The 9352-nt window shown below is 40.8% G+C and overlaps 1 pseudogene; it reads right to left on the reverse strand.

Annotated features, from left to right (window-relative positions):
- Positions 1-4513: 4513 nt before the first annotated feature.
- On the reverse strand, positions 4514-5893 carry LOC111795080 (annotated as a pseudogene).
- Between the last annotated feature and the right edge of the window lie 3459 nt (positions 5894-9352).

Raw genomic sequence — 9352 nt, forward strand, 5'->3', positions numbered from 1 at the left:
CCTTGTGCTTCACAACTTCTCCCTCTTCATTCTGCTTTAATTTGAACACCCATTTGAGCCCCCCTATGGCTCGGTGTTCTGATGGCATGTCCTCCTAACTCCACGTCTTGTTCTCAATGATGGCCGCCAGCTCTTCCGACGTTGCCTTCAACCAGCACGAGTTCCTTTCTGCTTCAATGAAAGAGTTCGGTTCATCCGCACTTATGGCATGCAGTTTGGCCACTTCTTCTTTGAGCTCGCGCACCGCCAGTCCTTGTGGTTCACCTCCTCCCAATAGGTCTTCAATCCTCCGGTACCTAGCCGCAAGACCATCATCGTGATCAGCATCCAGCGCCGAGTCCGCAGTACGTGGTGTTGCGAACTCCACTGGTTTAGAGGGTGTAGTAGGAGTTGTGGTCGGCGTAGGCGTGCTCGGTGACGAGGTACTCCACCATGAATTCATTTGAGTTTTGGTCCACCTCGGTCACGTCGTTTCACCGTCATAGGTGTTCTTGTCGAAGACGACGTTGCGCGACACGTGAGCTCGTCGCCCCGCAGGATCATAGACACGTGATGAATGTTGTGTTATATGTTTTCTACTGTGTTAGAAAAGAGTTTTGGTCCACCTCGGTCACGTCGTTTCACCGTCATAGTTGTTCTTGTCGAAGACGACGTTGCGCGACACGTGAGCTCGTCGCCCCGCAGGATCATAGAGCCTGTAAGCTTTGCTCTCAAGTTTGTAGCCGATGAAGACGACCTTTAGCCCATGGAATTGAGCTTGGCAAGGTGGGAACGCGTGATCTTCNTGTTTCACCGTCATAGTTGTTCTTGTCGAAGACGACGTTGCGCGACACGTGAGCTCATCGCCCCGCAGGATCATAGAGCCTGTAAGCTTTGCTCTCGAGTTTGTAGCCGATGAAGACGACCTTTAGCCCATGGAATTGAGCTTGGCAAGGTGGGAACGCGTGATCTTCATGTATGCGATGTAGCCGAACACTCGGAGATGATGTACCGCTAGATTCTTGTTGTACCAGGTCTCGTGTCACGTCTTCCCGTCAAAGCTTTGCGTTGGCGACCGATTGAGGAGGTAGATGACCGTCATGACCACCTCTTCCTAGAACCTCCCGGACATCCCGACCGTCATCAGTAGTGACCTTGTTGTCCCGATGATGGTCTGATTNGATTCTTGTTGTACCAGGTCTCGTGTCACGTCTTCCCGTCAAAGCAATACGTTGGCGACCGATTGAGGAGGTAGATGACCGTCATGACCACCTCTTCCTAGAACCTCCCGGACATCCCGACCGTCATCAGTAGTGACCTTGTTGTCCCGATGATGGTCTGATTTTAGCACTCCACCACCTTGTTCTTCTGGGGGGGAGTAGGGCGTCGTTAGGTGCAGCTGCATGTCAACCTCGTCGCAGTACTTACCAAAGCTTGCCGAGGTGAATTCTTCACCTCGGTCCGTGCGCAGTACTCGCATCTTCTTCCCGCATTTTGCCACCACTCGTGCTTGAATGCGCTGAATCGCCTTAGACGGAAAAGGGGTGCGCCTCTGCTTGTCGATGAGACACTCGTCGCACAACCTGTCCACGCATTCGATTGCCGGCAAACTGTACACCATCTCCTCCTTGTGTAGTTTATGTAGAGCAAGAAAGCTCAGGGGCCTGTACCTTGCGTGCCACCACCAAGATACTTCTTCGGTCCTAGCCGAGAGGCTGACCGGCAGCTCTATCTCCAACTCCAGAATGTAGAGGCGGTTTTTCATGCGCCAAACTTGCGTGAGCAGCCGACCTCATCGAGTTGACCCAGGCTCACAAGGTTAGCCTTGAGCCTCGGGATAAAGTAGATGCAAGTCAGCTTGCGGTGCTCGCCTCCCTTGCTGACGAAAAGGATGGTGTCGCGCCCTTCAATCTCGACGACGGTGTCGTCGCTGAATTTCACCGTCCCGCAAACTTTCACCGATTTGAGCAAACACTCGCTCCTCCTTCAGCTGAATCGGCTTCTGAGCGGGAGCCTTTGTCACATCCAGCTGGAGCTCTTTCTCAGAATCTATCGACACCTCACCGACAACGAACACTCACTCCTCCTCGGCTTAAAAAACATTGAAGCTAGATTGGCTCAGTGGTGAGTGGTGGTGGCAGCGGCGGCGGTAATGATGGTGATGATGATGATGTGGGCTTGGAGCGGCTGCTTTGTGGTGGCCGTCGTGGTGAGTTGGTGCAGGAGCTAGGCTTCCATGAGATTCGGAAGCATCGAAGACATTGAAACTAAAATAGAAAAGAAACACAAGCACACAAACACTTATTCTAAGAAAAGCCATTTAAATATGATATGAACTTCTAAGCTTGAAGTATCGTATATAAAGGTTGGTAATGAATTGAAAAACATTCTAAATTGAGAGTACATTAATTAAGTAAAAGTTGAATAGCCTTGTCTAGAGGGTCAGTCAATTTAACTGTATTTTCATCTAAATTTGGATTTTAAAACAAAGAACCAAACTCACTTTCCATATATGAATTCAACAAATTTCTTAATTAAAGTTTTATATTTAATTTAAAATGACAATTTTAGAATTTGATTCCCCAATGTTTTCTTCCAACAAATTAAAGAGAAAAATATTAAGAACGGGAGGTGGAAAGAGAAAAGGTTATGTGGGATAATCTTTAATTTCTCTATTTTTTGGTAATAAATTTACAATGTATAGACTTAAATATTCATAATAAAATTTTAAAACAATATAGTAATCAACAGGGAAAAATGACTAAAATATGGAAGAGAATATGCACGACTATAAAATACGAGTGAGACAATATGGATAAGTATGTTATGCGTGATTTAAGAAATTACCAATATGTCCCTATGATGAGATTTGTGATAATCGTTGTTTTATATGTTTTCTACTGTGTTACAAAGAAGGATGGGCTATTGTGATATGTGCTATGGATGATTGATGGATGTTATCTCCCCGTTGAACTTGTTTGCTTGTATATGAGCATGATACACTTTGTGTTAGCTTCAGGTGTTTGATTGTGTGTTTTCCTTGTGGAGTGTGCTTACCTGCACAGAGCTAGGGCGTAGAGTAGGTTGGCTAGACGATGACCTAGGTCAGGATGTTTTCAGTAGACTGAGCACTTTAGGGTCGTGAGTGATGGTAGAGGATCTAGTTCCTAGTGCTCACAAACTAAGAAACACTCAAAGAGTGAAAAGAGAGTAACCTGGAGCCAGCAACCCGCTTTAAGCTACCTATTTTGTCCTAGGAATCCAATAAATGTCCTCAACTCTTAGATATGACCAAGGCAAAGTTTACATTACAGATTACATGTTTAGGTGATCGATAGGTATATCTACCTAGCAAAACATGCATGAGAGAACTCAATTAGGATTACGACGCTACAATTAGTGCAGTTTACATGTTGACCTAAGTCAAAACGTTTCCAATAGACCATTCACTCTCGGATCGTGAGTGGGGATAGGAGGTCTAGATCTGAGTGCACCTAGGAACTTGGATTAGCCTCGAGGAGCTAACCCCAAGCGTTTTGAAAACGAGAGATGAGATTTAAACTGCCTTGAAACACCTAAGAACCTAGTTGACCTCCATGGCAACCAAGGACTACCAAGGTAGTTCTTCAGGCTCATAACAGTGACACAGTGTCATTAACGTTTTGCTTCCTATCCATTCCCGTATTCTTTTTTTCGAGATTTTACTCCGGTACTCGCACCGTCAAGATAGGCACAGGGCGGATAGGTAATGTGTGTTGAGATGACTATGTGCTACACCCATATGGAAATGACCAGCGGTCTCCTGAATAAGGCCTATATGCTTAAACCTGTTCGTGAGAGGGGGCGTGAGATCACATATGTTAACCTAGTAGCTAGCCGACACACAGGGGGTCGCTTCCTCAAAGTTTAGTGACTTTATAGTCTCATGGAAGGGTCTACCACCTAACCTTGCATGGATGATGTTCAAATTAACACCATACTGTTCCTACAAAGTATACGAGGTCGCACTTCAATCCAAGTCATTGATCCTTCACTACATTACTAAGTAAGCTGCCAAGGTCAAGGAATAGAAAGATTGTAGCAACTCAGCAAGACAAAGGTAGGCTCGAGGTTATTAGCCGTTGGTACGGTGTCAACAAAGCTTCCAATTCTCTTTCCACTCATAGGACCATTGAGCCAGGCCTAGACCCATTAAGGTTGTGTGACCTATAATTAAGTTGAAAATAGATTTCAAAACTTAGTACCTAAATACAAATTTATCAATTCTAACTTTTGTAACTCAACTTGAGCATCACAAACAAACCCTTACCGTTTGAAAATATAATTGAAACTTACAAATGAAAATAGGTATATGAATAAGGAGCTTGGGGAGAACTTTATTATTTTATTTTGAGGTTTTAAAATTTTTATAATAGTTAAATTACCTGTTTAAACTTAAGAAATACACTATTCTAAGTAAAATTAAACTTCAAAATAACTAGGAAAATCTTCTAAAGGTAAAGACAAATTCAATGCTTAATTTTTTCGAGCATGATCAGAAAAATTGCTTGAGAAGCGATTCAGTTATGAACTTGTAGACTACTTCAGTCGGATGGATGCCATCCCAAAATATGTATTTTGATGGATCTTCACACGTTGGGGTTAGGGCATATCATAGAGGTCCTGCTTCAGCCAATCCAGTTCCACAACAACCTGTGTTCGAATGCTCAAAACCTGTACAACACAATGCCTCGATTTAGTTGAAAATGATTCTTAAAACTTGATTTCCTCAAAATATTTATGACGTAGATCCTCTAAGTTGATAAATTTTCTATTTCAATTGGCACCAACTTACCATATTGGTGAGGATTATTGATCATGTCGATGAGAGGGGTGTAAATGTCAGCGTACAACATTGTGCTTCCACGTAGTTGCGGTTGTAGATTGCTCAACAACTTTGAAAGCTTCTGATTATAGGATTTGGAGTCCAAGTTTTGATCTTCCAAACATGTTCGGGGATTTTGAAACGATACAGTCTCTTGAATGGGAAGACAACCAACCGGAGGGAGGCCAGNAAGTTTTGATCTTCCAAACATGTTCGGGGATTTTGAAACGATACAGTCTCTTGAATGGGAAGACAACCAACCGGAGGGAGGCCAGCAACCACTATACTGCGACATCCAAGCTGATAAATTTCCAGTTCATTTACAATCAAATAATGAAGATGAAAAGTTATAATTTGACATTTTGATTATTGTGTTAACAATGATTATGATTAATATGGGCACACGATATAATTTACCTTGATAAAGATTTGTAGTCTATTCTGTATGAAATCTTGGTAACCACTAATATTGTACTGTAGTTTCCTTGTGGGAAGGTCGTAGAAATTGATGTTCAAATCATTAGTTCCTGCACTAATAATAACCAAAGCGCTATCAATAATCTTCTTACTTTCATCCACACCCACAATCCCTCAAAGCCTTTGAATATAGTTCTTGAAAAGATCAATTTGCTTCATCACAGGAATAGCTTTGGATACCGTAGCAGTTAGATCATCAAACCCTGTGCCAGCAGATGCAAAACTGACTCCTGTTCTCACCTCATCATTCGACAATTTTGGATCCAAGAATGGAGGAACAAGCTCCTTTATCCCCAATCTAGAAGCCACCATGTCAGGAATGAGTTTTCCATTACTAAACCTTCCAGTAGCAGTATGACCAGGAAAATCTTTACCATATGGGGAGTAATTAGCCTTGAAAATTGTGGGAATGAAGTTGTTATTTCCCGTATCTACAGTAGAATCACCGAAAATAAGAATGGCAGGAAAAGATTGAAAAATTTTAAGATCAGAAGCACTGCACAATTTGCTAATACATAATGACAAAATTATGTGGAGTGATAGAGAAGCAATGAGATAATTCACTCGTGCCATTGGTGGTGTTCTTCAAGTTTCTTTTTGATATCATATTTGTCAATTGGTGTATGTATTAATAGGGTTTGATAGACTTAAAAGTAAGCTCTTTATGGTTTGTGCATGGAGTTATTTAGTTGCGAGCAATTTAAGGCCATTGAATGCTATGTTGTTTCAAATGGTTCATTCGGTTTATTTGTCTTTTTTTTTTTTAAAAAAAATAATATAGTTTATTTGTTAATTTATATAGTTGAGATCAAGGTACCTACAACAACTACAAGAGTCGATGACCGAAAAGTTATCTAGTATAAACTAAAAGGGGTATCGACTATAGAAACTGAAAGGTCATTAAATCTCAAAAAATAATATACAATAATCAATGAGATGCTATGATTTGCATGTAGCAGTTGGACGAAAAGTTCAAATGCATCAAGGTGGACAAGAAGGTGTCTAGGTTAGAGTAAAATGAAACTTATATTGTTTCAAATGCATAAAAGGTTTTGTTGTCTTGATCAAACCACCACTAGGCTATATATCACCGATCACATTCAATTCGATGAAGCTCATTTTTCTGCTGTCCCTAGGTCACTTTCCTCTTTTCATATTTCAAATTTCTTGGAGCTGCGTCTTTACCATATTGATCCCCCTACCCCTTCTACACTGCATATTCCTCGATCTAGCTCCTCTCCATGTGATATTTGTTATGACCTAGGGGATGAGTATGTGCAAATTGATACTTCTCTTGCAGGTTTCCCTTTGCCACCCTTGGTTCTGATTCGCCCTATATTGAACATGCTATTGATTCCTCATCTTCTTTGGGCTCTGATCCTACAATCACACGAGCAAAAGTTGATATTTTCAAAACTCGTCATCCAACAATTTTTTATGTTTTGGGCTCATTTGAACTTCTTTTTGCTCTTCTTGCATTCATCGAGCCAAGAGAATTCAAATCTACTACTAAGAATCGTGTTTGGTTTGCTGCCATGGATTAGGAAATTCGAGCTTTACAACAAATGAAACTTAGATTTTGGTTCTTCGCCTATGCAACAGCAACATCGTGGGCTCTAAATGGGTGTTTCACACTAAATATTTGCTTGATGGATCTGTCGAGATTTTCAAGACTCGTCTTGTTGCACAAGGTTATACTCAGATTGCTTGTCTCAACTACACTGACACTTTCAGTCTTGTTGTTAAAGCTACTGCTATCTGTGTTGTACTTTCTTTTGTTGTCATAAATAAATGGTTTCTTTGGTAACTTGGTGTCAAGAATGTCTACTCAATGGCACTCTTACTCTTACGGTACATTTTTATATGAAACATTCTTATGGGTATATTGATTCTCACTTTCCCACTCATGTCGTCTATTAAAGAAATCCCTCTATGGCTTAAAGCAAGTTCCTCCCACCTGATTTTAGCGTTTCAACTCATTTCTTCTCACACTTGGTTTTTCTTGTAGTCGTGTTGACACGTCTCTTTTTGTCTTTCATCAACAGTCAAATCTTATCTATTTTCTTCGTTACTTTGATGACATTATTTTTACTGGCAACAACCGATCTCTTCTTGACAACTTTATTCGCAAGCTTCATTTTGAGTTTACTACAAAGAATTTTTGCTCTCTCAATTACTTTCTTAGTCTTGAAGCTTCACCATTACTTATGGTCTTTTTATTAGTCAGTTAAAATATGGTTTAGATATTCTTACTCGTACTTGTAGAAAACCACTCCACACCCATAATTGTTTCTCAACACTGGATAGTTGACGGTTATCCTTTCTCGTATCCAGCTCTCTATCAATCTTAATTAAAGTTTTATATATGATTTAAAATGTCAATTTAAGAATTTGATTCATGAATGTTTTGGTTCAACAAATTAAAAAGAAAAATATTATGAACCGAAGGTGGAAAGAGAAAAGGTTGCGTGGGATATTCTTTAATGACTCTATTTTTTCTAATAAAATAATAATGTATAGACTTAAATGTTCATAATAAAATTTTAAAACAATACAGTAATCAACAAGGAAAAATAGATAACATGAATTTAAATAAAATAAATCAATGGTCCGACTAAAATATGGAAGAGAATATGCACGACTAAAATACAACTGAGACAATATGGATGATTATGTTATGCATGATTTAAGAAATTACCAATATGTCCCTATGATGAGATTTGTGATGAATGTTGTGTTATATGTTTTCTACTGTGTTAGAAAGGAGGATGGGCTATTGCGATATGTGCTCTGGGTGATTGATGGATGTTTTCTCCCTGTCGAACTTGTTTGCTTGTATGTGAGCATGATACACAGTGTGTTAGCTTCAGGTGTTTGATTGTGTGTTCTCCTTGTGGAGTGTGTTTACCTGCACAGAGCTAGGGCGTTCGAGTTAGGTTGGCTAGACGATGACTTAGGTCATGATTTTTTAAGTACACTGAGCACTTTAGGGTCGTGAGTGACGGTAGAGGGTCTAGTTCCTAGTGCTCCCAAACTAAGAAAGACTCAAAGAGTCAAAACGAAGTAACCTGGTAGAGCATGCATGATAGAACTCAATTAGGATTACGGCGCTACAGTTAGTGCAGTTTACATGTTGACCTGAGTCAAAACGTTTTCAGTAGAGCATTCACTCTATGATCGTGAGCGGGGATAGGAGGTTTAGATCTGAGTGAACCTAGGAACTTGGATTAGCCTCGAGGAGCTAACCCCAAGCATTTTGAAAACGAGATATCAGATTTAAACTGCCTAGAAACCCCTAAGAACCTAGTTGACCTCCATGGCAACCAAGGACTACCAAGGTAGTTCTTCAGGCTCATAACAGTGACACAGTGTCATTAACGTTTTGCTACCTATCCATTCCCATATTGTTTTTTTCGAGATTTTACTCCGGTACTCGCACCGTCGAGATAGGCACAGGCTGGATAGGGAAGGTGCATTGAGATGACTATGTGTCACACCCATATGGAAATGACCAGTGGTCTCCTGAATAAGGCTTATATGCTTAAACCTGTTTGTGACAGGGGGCGTGAGATCACATATGTTAACCCAGTAGTTGGACGACACACAAGGGGTCGCTCCCTCAAGGTTTAGAGACTTTATGGTCTCATGGAAGGGTCTACCACCTAACCTTCCATGGACGATGTTTAGATTAACACCATACTGTCCATACAGAGTATACGAGGTCGCGCTTCAATCCAAGTCACTAATCCTTTACTACGTAACAAAGTAAGCTACTAGGGTCAAAGAATAGAAAGATTGCAGCAACTCAGCAAGACAAAGATAGCCTCCAGGTCGTTAGCCGTTGGTACGGTGTCAACAAAGCTTCCACCTCTCTTTCTACTCCCAGGACCATTGAGCTAGGCCTAGACCAATTAAAGTTGGGTGACCTATAATTCAGTTGAAAATAGATTTCAAGACTTAGTACCTAAACACAAATTTATCAACTCTAGTCAATCCTTACCGTTTGAAAATATAATTGAAACTTACAAGTGA

This window comes from Cucurbita pepo, chromosome LG05, assembly GCF_002806865.2.
Source record: "Cucurbita pepo subsp. pepo cultivar mu-cu-16 chromosome LG05, ASM280686v2, whole genome shotgun sequence".
NCBI classification, from domain to species: Eukaryota; Viridiplantae; Streptophyta; class Magnoliopsida; order Cucurbitales; family Cucurbitaceae; genus Cucurbita; species Cucurbita pepo.